The sequence below is a fragment of the Podarcis vaucheri genome, assembly GCF_965113315.1.
Source record: "Podarcis vaucheri genome assembly, chromosome: Z".
In the NCBI taxonomy this organism is placed as follows: domain Eukaryota; kingdom Metazoa; phylum Chordata; class Lepidosauria; order Squamata; family Lacertidae; genus Podarcis; species Podarcis vaucheri.
Genome location: NC_138758.1, coordinates 31376672 through 31392340, shown reverse-complemented (window position 1 = coordinate 31392340; position 15669 = coordinate 31376672). Strand labels below are relative to the sequence as shown.

The window sequence follows — 15669 nt, the reverse complement described above, 5'->3', positions numbered from 1 at the left end:
GTGGCACCTCCGGATGCTGCACCCCCCTGCAATCCCTACACAGATCTGGCTGGCACAAGGCACAAAACCACAGCTCGCCCCTATACACGAAGCCAAGCCAGAGCACAACTAAATGCAGCACAGCCATCTTCTCAGAAAAACTCTTCACAAGCTCAAGAGGTCAAGACACAAAAGCTTTAGCAACTAATCTACACTTAATGACCCACCCGGTGGTATTCAGAATATCACTCATGAAATCACTCAAGATATCCCTCAAGTAATTAAGGAACAAAAGAAGAAAAGGCACACTAATCTAGGAACTTCCTCTCTGCCCAGAACGTTGGAGGCTATACACCACACCCCTCAACAGTATTTATAGGAACTCAAACACCAGATTCTGCTCTGTTCCAGTAACAAGAAGCCGAAAGCACCAGCCTGAAGATGACGAGTGAGACCTCGTCGAAACGTCGCACAGACACCCCGACTCTTACACGGGAAGACACCCGAAGACACCAAAACCTGCATTCCTGTACCCGTGAAAATCTACGAAAGCATATATATATATATATATATATATGCACACATACAAGAGAGGGGGGATGGAGATTTGTAATGCACGCTACATTTGACATGCAGATTGAAATGTTAATGCTAAACAAAATACAAGCTACAGAACCTGAGAAAGGGCACTGCACACACACAACTTTTCATGCCAAGGAAGAACAGCAACCGTACCAAAGCAATGGATTGTAAATTCCAGACATATTTCCTGGGGACTTCCTAGGATGGCCCTGTGCCTATTAACACAATAGGCGTCTTTCTTTCTTTCTTTCTTTCTTTCTTTCTTTCTTTTTGCTGCTGCTGTTGTTGTTAGTTAACCCTTTGGTTAAGATGAACAGCCTTGACTTGGCAGGCTCCCATGAGGCGGGGGGGGGGGGATCAGCCACACAATAAAGGCCAAGGGTTAGCAACCTTTTAGCTATGGGCCAGTCCACCGTCCCTCAGACCATGTGGTGGGCCTGACCATACTGTATTTTTCGCTCCATAAGGCACACCAGACCATAAGGTGCACCTAGTTTTTAGAGGGGGAAATCAAGCAGCTATGGCAATTCCCCCACCTCCCGCAAAAGCCCACAGGAGCCGCACACCCTTTAAGGAGCGTGCGGCTCCTGCGGGCTTTTCTACGAGGAGGGAGAATGGACTGGCCACGTCAGTCCCTTCTCCCTCCTGGGGAAAAGCCCGCAAGAGCCGCGCGGAGCTTGTGTGCAACTCTTGGGGGCTTTTCCTGCTTGCGTCCCCCCTACATTCGCTCCATAAGACGCACACACATTTCCCCTTACTTTTTAGGAGGGAACAAGTGCGTCTTATGGAGCGAAAAATACTGCATTTTGAGGGGGGAAATGAACAAATTCCTATGCCCCACCAATAACCCAGCGATGCGTTTTAAATAAAAGGACACATTCTACTCATGTAAAAACACCAGGGAGGTCCCACAAATAACCCAGAGATGCATTTAAAATAAAATGACACATTCTACTTATGTAAAAACACGCTGATTCCTGGACCGTCCACAGGCCAGATTTAGAAGGCAACTGGGCTGGATCCAGCCCCCGGGCCTTAGGTTGCCTACCCCTGGTTAAGGCCATGCCTGCTCCTAGAAGGCAAGGGTTTCCTGACCTACCAGGCCAGATTATTTTAGGAACATTCCTGATTCCTCTTCTTTGCTAAGAAGCATATGCGGACCACAGGTGCAACATTCTTGTGTAAAGAAATATGCTGGGCTTAATTAGAGCCAAAATTAAACACACACACACACACACAGAGATTGAGAGAGAGAGAGAGAGAGAGAGAGAGAGAGAGAGAGAGAGAGAAGATGCAAACGTTGGCCTGGACGCTATTTTCAGCCACAGCAACCTTTAGTAACACAATTACATAATGCAAAAGTACCTTATGTTGTTACAGTCCAACCCAAAGATCTTCTAGAAGCTGGAACAGGCAAACAAAAGAAAATCAATCACCAGCAGGCTGCCCTTCAGACTGCCCAAAAGCAAAGGGTGTCTGGTAGGGGCTTCTGCATTGTTGGCATCTTTCTTCAAAGGAGCACAGGTGGAAGGGCTGCAGCTGAGTGACAGAACATCTGCTTAGCACGCAGAAGCACCCCTAATGACTTTTCCACGTAGAACTAGGAAAGACTCCTTCCTGAAACCCTGGAGAGTTGGTTAGAACTAAATACCACAGGATCACAAATTATGTGGGAATTTGGTTCCAAGGCTTCTGCATCTACACAAAAATTGCATTTACAGTGGTGCCCCGCAAGACGAATGCCTCGCAAGACGGAAAACTCGCTAGACGAAAGAGTTTTCCATTTTGGAGGTGCTTCGCAGAACGAATTTCCTATGGGCTTGCTTCGCAAGACGACAATGTCTTGTGAGTTCCTGCTGGTTCCCCCCCTTTTTTCTAAGCCGCTAAGCCGCTTATCAGCTGATCCGATCAGCAGATAAGCCGCTAAAAGCAGCTAAAAGCCGCTAATAGCCGCTAATAGCGCTAATCCGCTAATCCGTCAATGGGCTTGCTTCGCAAGACGAAAAAACCGCTAGACGAAGAGAATCACAGAACGGATTCTTTTCGTCTTGCGAGGCACCACTGTACCCAGTCTATCCTGCCCTTTCCCCCCCAAAGGGGTCCAGGGCTGCAACATTCTATTGCCATGTCTCATGTCTTTAAAAACATGATAAACATTACAAACAAACAGAATGTCAAAACAGGTGAGCTGAACCAAAAAAGTTTCACCTTGCTTAGCCAGCAAAGTGGATATTGCTTTGACCTATAAAGTCTTACGTGGCTTGGAACCCCAATATCTCAAAAGCATTGCATTTCCTCACATGAAACTACAATAACTCTGTGATCATCATCTGAGGCCCTTCTTTGTATGCCCCCTCCTCAGAAGTTTGGAAGGCGGCAGCACGAGAACAGGGCCTTTTCCATGGTGGCTCCCCACTTACAGAATGCTCTCTCTCCAGTGAGGTTTGCTAAGCATCACCTTTACATATGGGGGCGGAGTTATCTCTGTGTTTTTCTTTTGTTCTTGTTTTTATTATGTACTGTATTTTTCGCCCTATAGGATGCACCGTCACATAAGGCGCACCTAGTTTTTTTGGGGGGGGGGAATAAAGGGGAAAAAATTATTTTCCCCCCCAGGTGCGGGGCTGGGGCGAGGGAAGCCCGAGCTTCCCCCGACCCCAGCCCCCAGAACAGGCAACTCTCCACAAGCCGTGGGAGCCCGACGCTGGTCTCCCGGCACGGGCTCCCACGGCTTGCGGAGATTTACGCGAAGCCTGGAGAGCGAGAGGGGTCGGTGCGCACCGACCCCTCTCGCTCTCCAGGCTTCAGTGAATGCCTGTATTCGCCCCATAGGATGCACACACATTTCCCCTTCATTTTTGGAGGGGGAAAAGTGCGTCCTATGGGGCGAAAAATACGGTATTTTGTGTTTTTATATTGTATTTGTTGTGAATTCCCTGATACCTATGGATGAAGGGAAGTATACAAAATTAATAAATTTAATAGTGATATTAGTAATATCTTCAGGAGAAAGGCAAAAACATTCCCTTTCAACCAGGTCTTTGGCTTTATATGTGGCCTTTTAGTGTGGGAGGGACGTTTTAATGTATTCCCCACCACACCCCTAGTTTTAATGTAGGCAGGTAAGTTGCTTTGAGTTACCATGGCAAAAAGGTGACCAATAAAATAAATAACAATAATCTTCCAATGAATGCCTAGAGCAACATGCAAAACTGAAGAGGGGTCCTAAAAGACTTCTGCTTATTATAGCAAGCAACCACTTCTCCTCAAGACTGCAGAAGGCGGACGATTTCAGAATTTCCTTCTTGAGAATTCTCCGCAGGACAAACCAAGGCAGGAAGCCAAATGAGTCACACTGGCCAAGTGGGAAATCTCACAAGCAGTTCAATGAGCTATCCAAGTAAACTCAGCTATGTTCTTCCCAGAGCAAAGTCTCATTATTTTATGGCAAGGAAGGAAAACACATGCACCCTGGACAGAAGCTTGTGTTTTCATTGTTTGCGCAATGCAAAGCCCCACCAGCCTCTTTGCAAAGCTGCCTTGAGAAAGTGTTAGAAGGCACACCCAAGCTGTGTCTTTGAGGTGGGGGGGGGCACTAAAACTTCAGCTCTCTCCTTCCCATGCCCAACGCATCGCTGTTGGAGTGGAAAGCAAAACATACAGAGAAGGAGCAAGTCAGCGAGCATATCCAAAAGTTCCACTGTTACCTCTTAGAACCTAAGAAGAGCCTGCTGAAACAGGCCAATGGTCCATCTCCCTGTTCCAGCACCTGCTCTTACAATTAGGCAACAAGATGCCCCATTGGGAAACCAAGGAGAAGAACATGGGCACAAAAGCAAATCTCTACTCCTGTGGTTTCCAGCAACTGGTATTCGGAATCATTGCTGCCTCCAGCTGTGGCTAGTAACCATCAACAGCCCTCTCCTCCATGAATTTGTCTCATTCTCTTTTAAAACCATCCAAGTCGGTGGCCATTACTGCCTCCTGAGGGAGGGAGTTCCACAGTTTAACTATGTGCTGCATGAAAAAGTACCATATTTTTCGCTCTATAATATGCACCAGACCACAAGACGCACCTAGTTTTTGGAGGAGGAAAACAAGAAAAAAAATATTCTTAATCTCAGAAGCCAGAACAGCAAGAGGGATCGCTGCGCAGTGAAAGCAGCAACCCCTCTTGCTGTTCTGGCTTCTGGGATAGCTGCGCAGCCTGCATTCACTCCATAAGACGCACACACATTTCCCTTTACTTTTTAGGAGGGAAAAAGTGAGTCTTATAGAGCAAAAAATACAGTACTTCCTTTCATGTGTCCTGAATCTTCTAACATTCAATTTCATCAGATGTTCTAGAATTATGAGAGAGAATTCCCCCCCCCCATCCACATTCTCCATGGCATGCATACTTTTATAAACTTCTATTGTGTTGTCTCTTGGTTGCTTTTTCTCTAGAATGAGAAGTCCCAAACTCTGCAACCTTTCCTTCCGGGGGGGGGGGTTCACTCCACCACCTTGATTGATCTGATTGCCCTTTTCTGAACCTTTTCCAAATCTGCAATATCCTTTTTTAACGTGAGGCGACCAGGACTGTGCACAGTGCTTCAAATGTGGTTGCACTGTAGATTTGTATAATGGTATTATGGCTCTGTCTTATCAACAGTTCACACATGACAAAAGTGACTGCTCTGCTCCAAAGCCACAAACAGCTGGAACTCATCAGGCTGGGCTGAAAATCTGCTGGCAGAAATCTTGGTTCTGGAATGCCAAGATGCAGCTCACGAAGGACATGAGGTCACCAAACTGCTCACAAGCACCAGAGAACACGTTGTCCAGTACATCCCACATTAAAAGTAAGATACAGGGCTTAGCAACATCTTCAGAGAACTCCACCATGCATTAGCCCATGGAAGGTCTTCAAATAATAGCAAAGAGACAGAACACTGTGACCTGCTCCTAGTCTGTTTATGCGTTTATAAGCAGAAAAGTTGGAATATTGGGAGCTGCCTTATACTGACGCAGGCTTTTGGTCCATCAAGCTCAGTACTGTCAACGCTGACTGGCGGCAGCTCTACAGGATATCAGGCCAGATTCTCAAGAATCATTATACCTAGGCCACTATTTCTATCCTTGGAAAAGCTCACATGTGTTGTTCATCAAAAGAGCTGGGGACTTTGCTTTCAAATAAAGAACAATAACATGTGTCTGTCCAGCAGTACAGTTCGATCACTCCTTACGCACGTTTAACTTGTGTGATTTCAGCCCTACATGGTTGATGGCTCCCCAGTTGAAATCACAAAAGTTAAACACACAGAGGGTGAAGAGCTTGAAAGCTCTTTCTGCACAGGGTTTTCCCAGCAGAGAAAGAGCTTTTAACCTCTCAGGCTTGCTTACTGGGTTCTGAGATGCTCTCAAAGTCCTCTCAGCACACAGCTCTGGAAATGTAAGAACGTTCGCGTGGGGGCAATTTCAAGCAGGCAGTTTGATAATACACTCTTTTTGTGTATACATGCCATTCCCGGATCATAACCCCCACGCAAGACGTGATCATACCGTGCTGGTAAAAGCTGGCTCCTGGTAGATGCAGCAAGCAAATTCTTGCAGGAAATTCTGCAGAAATAGAGACACATCTATGGCTTTTCCCAAAACAGTGAATGTAACAGACCATGGCAGCCCCTAGCCTCTTCCTCCTCCTCCTTTCTCCCTACATGTCTTGGGGGGTGGGGTGGGGGGATGGACGAGACTCTGGTCATGATGTAACTTCCAGGCCACCACACTTCATCATCTGCCAATTCTGGAGAGTGGGGGAGGGGGGAGTGTCAAGCCTCAAAGCACACTTTTTTTGTTCTACTATATATGACCAAGGAAGACAGGAGACAGGCAGAAGGAGGAGACGGAGGATGCTAATTTTGGAAGCAGCCCACCAGCTCCAGTAATGATCACCTTCAACCCAAAAGACAACACTTAAGTCAGAAGGGATGTTTTGAAACGGAGACTAGCAATCTCTCCTCTTCCGGGAAGCCAGTATAAACATTATGTCCTCCCTATGGCAGGCTGATCCACTTGGAAGAGCTAACAGTGACTCATTTTGACTCACGGCAGGCAGTGCCATGGCCTATGGGGTAGAGACCTTTAGCGTGGCAAAAGGCCACAAGTAGCTTCTCAAAGCAATGCCTGCCACATGGATCATTACCCCAGGGAGGGGCCTTGGGAACACCATGTGGATAAGAGCTTCAGAAGAGCGCTGCTGGATCAGGCCAATGGCCCATCTAGTCCAGCATCCTCTTCTAACAGTGGCCACCCAGAGACCTTTTTAGGAAACCAGGAAGTAGAACTAGGGCAACACTTTTCCTATCTTCCAGCAACTGGTATTCAGAAGCATTGCTGCCTCTGACCACGGAAGCAGAGCACAGTCACCCTGACCAGTAGCCATCAACGGAGCTCTCCTCCATGCAGTGTTCAGAACTACCGTATTTTTCGCTCTATAAGACACACTTTCCCCCTCCTAAAAAGTAAGGGGAAATGTGTGTGTGTGTCTTATGGAGCAAATGCAGACGGGAGGCTCTGCTCAGCGCTCCCTTTAAAGAGCTGCCCTTCTCCCTCCTTAGGGAAAAGCCCCTAAGAGCCGCACGCTCTTTAAAGGGAGCACGGCTCTTGGGGGAGCCTTAGCCGCGCGCAGCCTCTCCCGGGCAGTGGGAGCCTTCATCCCGCTGCCCAGGAGAGGCTGCATGCGGCTATCCCATAAGCCAGGACAGCAAGCAGATCACTGCGCAGCGATCCCGCTTGCTGTCCTGGCTTCTGGGATTCAGAATATTTTTTTTCTTGGTAGTCAGGCACCAGGTGCATTTTGCACCGAAAAGGGTACAGTGAAGCTGCCTGCCTGATGTCAATAGGCAGGGAGTTCCAGAGTGCAGGGTTCTGCCACACTGAAAGATCAAGCTCCTATAAATGTGACTAGGTAGTATATGTGGCACGTGAGATGGAGTAAGTCTCCCGTTTTGTAATTGTGGCATGATGCAACCAGTTTTCCCACATCTATATCTGCATGTGAAAGAAGCAAAACGAAAAAAAGGATAATTTTAAAACTCCCAATATATTCACAATGCAAAAAAAGAAGTTCAAGCACCTAACTCTTTCCACCCCTAGAGCCTCTAGACTTCAGCTCCCAGGAGCCAAGGTGGTCAGGGATAAGGGGAGATGGAGTCCAGCAACACCTGGGGGGCCACAAGCTTCCCACTCTATAGAATGAGTTAAAAGGCCTTTCCAGCGAGAAAAGAAAACAAAATTGTCTTGGGAGGACCTAGGCTGTTTTGAGCCAGAAGCAATGCAGCAAAGGGATCAGGCTTCAACACAGGAGATTTCCTGGACTTAAGACTCATTTCCTAAAGTTCTGCACCAACAGCCACCGGCTCTGAGAATCCCCAGTTTTAAAAAAAGATGAACTGCTCCCAACTGGGGCTGTGCCTAACCCAGTCCTTCCCTTTCTCATAAAGATTTCTTCCCGTGCAAAAGTGGCTTCCTGTGGCGTTTCTGAACCATTTTTAAACTTCTTCTGAATTATGGTGCTTTGTGGGGAGAAGGGCGACTTTACTTCATCATTTCAATGAGACCATTAGAGGGGGGGGATTGATTTCTTTCCAGTAGCATTTTTTCCAGCCTCCCTAGATGTCTCAGCTGTAAAAGAAAATAAAAGCTCCAAGAGATCAGCTTCCTTGTGACATCTTCCCCTGAGCTTTAATTGAACTCCAGCAAGCTGTAGAGGTTGGCTACAGCAGGGCGGAGACTGGTTTTGTTTACACAAAGTCCATCCTTTTACATTAAAATAAAATCTGACCAATGTCCAGACTGGATAGCATTCTGCTCAGACAAGGCCTGACCCCCTCGGTTGAGTCAATGAACATAGGTAACATCAAAATCACAGACCACGCCCCAGTAGATGCTACCCTTAAAATAGGAGAGGAAACATGAACCAACCCAACACAGTCCTTCAGTCCCATCCTAACTCAATCAATCAATCAATCAATCAATCAATCAGAGAGAGTCTCACAAGAACTCTCCAAAACTACTTCAAATAAAAGGACATAGACAATATTATAATTGCTCCTTTGAGACACAATGAAAGCAGTCACCAGAGGAGCCTGCATAAAAGAGAAAGCATCCCTTAAAAAACAAACCTCAAAAATTAGCAAAAATAGAACAAGGTATCACAGCCCTCTCATCACGCCACAAACAAACAGGAGCTAAAAGACTCTGCTGCTGGAGAAAAGACAGGTCCACTTTCTTCTTACACAGCTTAAAAAGGTAAAGCTACCCCTGACCGCTAGGTCCAGTAGCGGACGCCTCTGGGGTTGCACGCCCATCTCGCTCTATAGGCCGAGGGAGCTGGTGTTTGTCCGCAGACAGCTTCCAGGTCATGTGGCCAACATGACTAAGCTGCTTCTGGCAAATCAGAGCAGCGCACGGAAGCGCCATTTACCTTCCCGCCGGAGTGATACCTATTTATCTACTTGCACTCTGATGTGCTTTCGAACTGCTAGGTGGGCAGGAACTAGGACTGAACAACGGGAGTTCACCCCATCACGGGGATTCAAACCACCAACCTTCTGATTGGCAACCCCAAGGCTCAGTGGTTTACACCACAGCGCCACACAGTTTAGCAACCAATTATTTCGTATGTGAGACAAGACGATTAGAAAATGACTCTTCCAGAGATTCACAGAAGAATCTGGAGGTTCTTATTATACTAAAATACTGTTCACACAGTGGCAGACTTTGAGGTCTGACTTTGGGGTCTCAAATTTCAGCGGTGCCTATGCAACTCCAAAATTTGGTGCCCTCTCGCCTTCTTTTCAACATCTTTGTTGTGGTGCCCCTGCAGCACCCTCTCGGCTCTGCACCCAGTGACATCAAACTAATTTCACCTCTGGTTTACGGCATCGATTACATGATGTGACATCACATTTCCTCTCCTTTTGTGCTATCGTTAACTCAGAGGGTGTTCTTATGAGCTTGTAACAGCTATTTTTATTGTCTTCATTGTGTTCTGCAAAGCAAACAAGGACGCTTTTTTTAAAAAAAGTAGAAAAAAGCTTTACATAAGGGGTAGCAACACCTTCCCCATGCTTACAGGAAATGACAGCTGAGGGTATCACTGGGATTTTCAGGAAAAACAGGCAGTGGTAAGTCTGCAGAGGCAATACCACCCAAGGGAGGATTTGCAAAATATAAGGCAGTGTTTCCCAACCGGTGTTCCGCGGCACACTAATGTGCCGCGAGACGTTGCCTGGTGTGCCGTGGGAGGGAGGCGGGCGAGTCGGGCGGCGAGAGGCGGAGCGGTGGCGGCGAGGAGAGGCCGCCCAGCGCGGGGCTCTCGCCGTCTGCCTGCCTGGCTGCCTGCGTGGCGCTGACGTCACGGGGCTGTAACGTAGGCACACATAGGCACACGCGGGGCGGTGAGCGAGCTCCCTCCCACATCCCATCGCCGCTCGCTTCGGCCGGCCTACTGGGCTGTCGCAGGCGGAAGGCCTGCGCATGCGCGAGGTTTCGCGCCTTCGGGATTCCCTTCACGCCTTCCTCCTCCCGGGTCCTTGAGAGCGTGGGAAGCGGCAGCGCGAGACCGGCGTTGAGCCTGGTAGGTATTGCGCTTGCCAAGGCAGTCATTTGGGAAATGAAAACTTGCAAAGCAAGCAACCAGTTCAATCTGAAGTATGTGTATGCTTAATATCCTGTATCTGAAACCTGTTCTGCCCCCTCCCCCACACTTGGTGCCATTTTCATCTACACATGCAGCAGAGTAAGTTGACCCAGAATAGTACCAATTCAGATGGCAGATGGGAGAATGACAGTGCTGAATGCTTTCCCATGTAGAACAGTCCCTGCAAATAAAAACCTAGCATATTTGGAAGAGGGATGCTAGCCTAACCATTACCTTCTATGCTGTTACTATTTTTTTATTATTTTTTTACATAAGTAAAAAGTGACCTTTCCCCATCTGGCATGATACAAGCCCATTCTTACAACTCAAAATTTTTTCGACTATTTCAGCTACATATGTAGAATATGCCTTCATTGATTCCTATTAAAGAGAGTTACTTTATATATAGTCAATATAGGCACAGAGTTAATTTTTTTAAACATTTTCTAATGGTGGTGTGCCTCGAGATTTTTTTCATGAAACAAGTGTGCCTTTGCCCAAAAAAGGTTGGGAAACACTGATATAAGGAAAGGATCTCTTGGCCACTGTGAAAGCAAATAAAGAATAACAAAACCCCACATCCCACCCTTGACAATTTCATTGAACGTTATATCCCCGCATGCCCTCCAGAAACTTTTAGGTGCAATTTCTTTTTCCATTAATGACAATGGAGAGCTGTAAAAAAAAAAGTTCTCAATGTTTTTGCACACAACAGAGAAGCTAAGATTCAGCTTCTTCAAAGTCAGCACTCTTTCTGTAGGATGCAATTTATGCAGCAATCCACAAACTCCAAGACTTGCCTTGGAAGCCGCCTTCACTTAAGGATGAAACTGGATGTTGCATATAACCATTTGTTAATCTGGTGATCCAATGATATTCATGCATAACCATTACTAAAAACCAGTTAATGCACCAACGTTCATTAGAATGGAATCACAGTTCAGATTTATGCAGTGGGTACCACTGTGGTTTTCACTGTGTAGGATTTATTCCCTGCTCTAATGGGTTGCTACTGAGCATAACTGAACCTTAACTGGAATCCAGTGGATGTTTGTGCATTCACCAGGACTTGTGTGCACTGGTGTTGGTGATCATCTGGTGATCCAGGCATCACCCCAGCAACCCTTTTCAAACAGGATGGGCCACTTCCAGACTAGCAGCTGGGAATTGGAGATGCTTCAGCAAAGGGGCATTTAACCCCACACAATGCAGACCCCAGTCCCAGACACCTTCCCCTCACCACAACAAGGTTCCAAGCATATGTTTCTGTCAGGTATTTAAGGTGTTTCCATACTGCCCTTCACCAAAAATGGGCCATGCGACAGTTCACATCTGATTAAAGGCAACATAAAAAGTATAGTACATAATAAACAAAAATGAAAAGTTATCTTAAAATATATAAAGGACATAATTAGCAACATCACAACTCAGCAATTACTTCACCCATCAGCCTCTAAAAAGCTGATAAAAAAAATGTGAGTTTTGGTTTAGTTTCTAAGCAAATATAGTGTGGGGGTAAAATACACCTCAGTGGAGAAGTACGTAATTCTACAGACATGGAGCCACTACCCAAAAGGTGGTGTTTGAATTCTAATTAGTGTTTAATTGCCTTTTGATTACTGTTTTGGGGTTTTTTTCTATGCTTATGGATGTTTCTATTTTGATGTGTAAGCCACTTTGAGTCCCTGACTGGGGAAAAGGCAGGATATGCATAGTAAATATTATAATACTGTCTTGTTTACATCTAGTTCAGCCCCAAATCCTCAGATGAAAGGAGTAAGCTTTTGGCAGCTGAATCCCCTTCTCGAAGAGAATAAACCCTTGTTCCTTTTGAAAAACACTTTGTTCTGGAAGACACACACCTCAACAGGTTAGCTCAACAGCCTCATGGATAAGCTAAAAGGAAACCTCAGTGACAGCTCAAGCAAATGAGAGGGGCGTTGCTAAAGACAGCCCACCCACCACATGTGGCTGCTTTCAGAGGTGAGCACTGCAATGCCTGTTCCGCAAGCTTTATCCCCTACACACAAACACCCAATAAACCCTTTCTTTGACTTGTTCTTTCAGTAGAGTGGTTTATGGGGCTTTGTGATAAGAGCGGATTTAGACCTAAAAGACAACACAGACCCTTTTCTGTCACTAGCATCTACTGTACCCATCACAAACTTCATGGTCCATTTTTGGGTTTATTACTTTTATATCCCACCATACAAAAGTTTTCCTCCTCCTCATTAAATTCCCACAACAACCCTGTAAGGTAGGTTAGGCTAAGAGGCAGTGACTAACCTGAGTGAGAATTTGAACTCTGGTTCTCTCCCAGGTCCTACTGCGCCCCTCTGATCACTATGCCACACCGGCTCCACAAGTCAGAAGAAGATCTTCAGTCTAGCAGACGGATAGCCAAAATGGTGCCCTCCAAATGTTGTTGCACTATGGCCCCATCAGCCCCCAGCCAACAAAGCCAATAGGTCAGGGGTGTGGGAAGTGTAGTCCACACACACCAGGAGGGCGCCATGTTTTTGCTACCCCTGTGCTAGCACATTAAGGGTGCATTTGACTGCTGCAACTAAACATTTCAAAACTGCCTCCCTGAAAGAACTCTAGGAATTATGGCTCTGCCAGATTGCTGGAAATTCTTTTGCTGGAGATTCCCAGGGTTTCTTGGTTGGCAGCTGCTGCGGTAAATCAGGCTTGAAATTGGTCTAGAATTTGAAATGCAGACGTATCTTTGAGATGTTAAGTCTCTGATGGGTGAGGTGGGGTCAGGTCTCCTGGTGAGGGCAACAAACATGACTATAAAGTGGGAAAGCACTTTGTGAATGTTTGTGTATATGCACCCACACAACCAAACAAGAAATTGGCACATGGAGATCTCTTATATCTTACTTTGACATTTTTGCTCAGGCACTTCTTATATGGGAGAAAAGAGGTCACAAAGACACCAGCCCCCTCACCTCAATGGTGTCCTTCCTGGGATAAGCCAATTGCATGCAACAGCTGACGAATGCTGTCAAGGAAGCATCTCCTGGTCAGCAGGAATATTTTTAAAAAATGTTTACATTCAGCATTAAGAAGAGTTGCAGCTGCACACAAAACCTCTCATTGCTTTACCACAGTATCAAACAATCGTCGAGTTGGAAGCAACCCCAAGGGCAATCTAGTCCAACCCCCGCAATGCAGGAATTACATCCTAAGAAGAATCAACTATTCCAACCTCCTCCAAGCCCACGGCACCATTTTGGTTGGGTTCTGCATGACAGCTACAAGATCCAGAATGACTCCAAATTCACATCAATGCACTGACACTCTAGCATTTTGTTCTTAAAAGCTGAAGACACTGTGCTTGGACATACAGCAGCTATGCCATTAAAGCCAGCCATGCAAGTACGGATATTTACTCTAGGCAGCCAGACACCCTTTTACTGGAAAGTGTAGCTTGTTATTTAAAAATGCAGCCTAGAAGGCCTTTTGTCAGCACAACCGATAGTCACGTTTCTCCAAAGCCACAAAAGTCAGTTCTCTGCAGACGAACACAGCCTGGAAGATTTGTGCAAACTGCAGCCAAGCAACAGGGAGCCCGTGAACAGATGCCACTTCTGCAAAACCTGCAAGCAGGACCAGAACACAAGGCCTCTCTGCCCTCTGCGGTTTCCAGCAACTGGTATTCAGAAGCATTACTGTCTCCAGCTGTGGAGGGCAGAGCACAGCGACCATGGCTTGTAGCCATCAGTAGCCCTCTCTCCCTCCATGAATTTGTTGAATCCTCTATTAAAGCCAGTCAGGTTTCACTGCCTCCTTTGGGAGCAAGTTCCATAGTTTTACTATGCACTGCATGAAGTACTTCTTTTTCTCTGTATTGCACCTTCCTATTAAAAACAGTTAAGGATAAAGAAAGTTTACATTCCCCTTTGGCCAACAACCATCTAAGTTAGCCTGCCTTGAAGTGCTTTGCTGTCAAAAGATGTAGAAGCAAAAGGGAAGAATGGCTCTCTTCACACCCGCCGCTCGACCAAACCAGAGCTGCCCATTTACATTTGCTCCTACTGCCAGCCCAAATGTTTTGGAAAATGCAAAGTTGTTTTAGCAGCTTTCCACAAGACAGAAGGCTTCTTCTGAGCATCCATTCTGAGGATCCCTCAAACATCATCATCAATGCACCACAGGCTGGCTCTGAACTAATGGTGCTTTTGTAGCACAGGATATTTTTCATGCAGGAAGCCAGGAGAGATCTCTGGTGCAGCCTAGGCTAATATTTGCTGCGGGGGGTGGGGGGATCTGTACTCTTTACACAGTGGATGTGTGGAAGTACAGAAGATGACCACCTTATTTGCAATATCCTCTGTACTCAAGTTCTAAAAACTTTAATGACCAGTCGTGTGAGGAACCCTACCTAGGCACGGACTATACACTATGATCACATCTTACATGGGGGTTCAGTTCCAAGAGTTCCACGTATACCCAGCCTCTTGGAGCCACCCCTGTAGCTAGCAGGGAAGGGGAGAGAGAATCCCCTGTACTTCCAGAAACCAAACAGCTAAGGGGCCTTGCCCAGCAAGTAAGGCAAAGAGCTCAAAGGTTCTTTTTATGCTGGGCAACCCAAGCAGACCTGGCACTAAAAGAGGCTTTAAGCCCTCTGCCTTGCTTGGGTGTCCCAGTTCTGAAAAGCCAAGGATGTTCAAACAAGATCTTGCACCCGGTGAGATCTTGCAACAGCATCCCAGAGCTAAGGCACTGAGTCGGCCTTGCCCCTCAAACAAGAGCTGAAAAGCTCTTTTCATGCCAAGCAGACTCAGTGAGAAAAGAGCTTTTAACCTCTTTTGCTTGGGATTTGATCTGCACAATTTCAAGCAGCTCACCTTCAACCACGTATGGTTGAAATCTCGCAACTCAACTGCATGTAAGATGCAATTCTGGTGTATCCTAATCGCATAGCAGGAAAGGGAGAGTCCTGGAACTAAATGGAAAGGCAGCTTGGTTGGAAGCAAATTCCGACCCCGTGTCCAAGAGGGCAGGAAGGGCCACACTCTGCTGTCAACAAAACAAATGGGGTGAAGTAATGAGAAGCAAATTGGCAAGCTGAATAGGAAGAAGGCACTGAAGGAGAAGAGTCGCTGAGGAAGAAGGGAAGTGGAAACGGCCTCAGAGAAGCAGGGAGAGGGGCTGAAGAGAACAGGAAAGTCACAGGAATGTGAGGTTCAAGAAGAGAGTAAATCCTCATGCATGGCCTAATTTATTTATCCACATTCCCTATTTTTCACAGAATTTTTTTTCAAGGGGGCTTCCACAAATTAAAACAACATAGATCAAATACAAAAAGCTAAAAACTTTCATAAAATATCATAGATAAAAAATAATTAAGCCCTAATCAAATTAAAACATTATTTAAAAAACAAGCCTATTAAAATACGAATAAGAGATGCTGT

General features: G+C 46.2%; 1 protein-coding gene across 2 annotated transcripts in view; it reads right to left on the bottom strand.

The window, feature by feature from the left end:
- OPHN1 (oligophrenin 1) overlaps nt 1–15669 on the bottom strand; it is a 136448-nt gene that overhangs the window by 104597 nt on the left and 16182 nt on the right. Inside the window, exon 1 of one of the 2 annotated variants that reach the window (XM_082208533.1) lies at nt 1661–1763. The exons of the other annotated variant lie outside the window; for it this stretch is intronic. The gene's annotated coding sequence lies outside the window, so the exon portion shown is untranslated. Of the gene's footprint in view, nt 1–1660; nt 1764–15669 lie in introns of those variants that run through there. 2 annotated transcript variants of the gene reach the window in all.